The sequence below is a fragment of the Salpingoeca rosetta genome, assembly GCF_000188695.1.
Source record: "Salpingoeca rosetta unplaced genomic scaffold supercont1.18, whole genome shotgun sequence".
NCBI lineage: Eukaryota > Choanoflagellata > Craspedida > Salpingoecidae > Salpingoeca > Salpingoeca rosetta.
In genome coordinates, this window is record NW_004754916.1 from 33,689 (window position 1) to 34,770 (window position 1,082).

Genomic DNA, 1,082 nt, shown 5'->3' on the forward strand with positions numbered 1-1,082 from the left:
TCGTTCTGTTTCATGCTGCATGTGTTACAACGCTCGGTGCCCATAAAGCGAATGCTGCCTGTTCTCCGCGTTCATGCCTGGTCACCACCCCCCCCAGTCGCTGCCATCATTGCTCGCTTCATCCTTGCCCCCACTTCCTCCATCACTGCTGCTGCTGCTGTCCGCACCTGCGTGCAACACCCACTCCACAGCCACACGCCCAGCTCACCACCAATCCAATTCACATCACAACAGCACACTCTGTGTTGACTTCACTGCAACCACCAACAACCATCCACACCACCACCAGTACCACACGATACACACGGATGCACATGCGTGTTGCATTGTATGTTTCCACTTCACTTCAACAACACTGCAGCAAGCACACACACACACAGACAGACACACGTGTCAAGAACAAGCGAGAAAGCATCCCATATCAACTGCAAGCAAAACACAACACACAACAGACAACAAGCGACAGCTCCATGCTGCGCCACACTGCTTCACTCCCCCCATCAACCGCCATCATCACCTTCATGCAACAGCAGCAGCAGCAGTGTACATGCTGTGGCAAGAGAGAACAGACAGAGATAGAGAGAAAGGGAAAGGGAGGGAGGAAGGCAGAGGGATACAAGGAGAGAGACGTGCACGCTGTCCACAACAACACGACACAACAACACAACACAACACAATGCAACGCCACCCGCTCACGCTCCCCTCCTTCTCCAATGAGGTGCGTGGTCTATGGCAGCCCCACGTCTTGCTTGCTTGTCCTGTGTCCTTGCTTGCTCGTGTGGCCTTGCTTGGTTGTGCGTGCCTTGCCATGGGTTCCAACAAACAGCCTGCTCCCCTGTGCAAGCGTCCGCATGTGTGTGTGTGTGTGCGCGTGCGTGTGAGATGATGACGAAAAAGTGGTAGGGAAGGGAGTAGTGCTTCAATAAGAAAGGGAGAGATGGGAGGTGTGTGAGCACAGACAACTGTGATGGCCGCACACTACGTGGTTGTGGTGAACACACACACACAGCTACCCAGCCCTGCGTGCCTGTGAGACACGGAAAACACAAACAGAGACGAAACAAGATGAGCGGTGGTGCTGA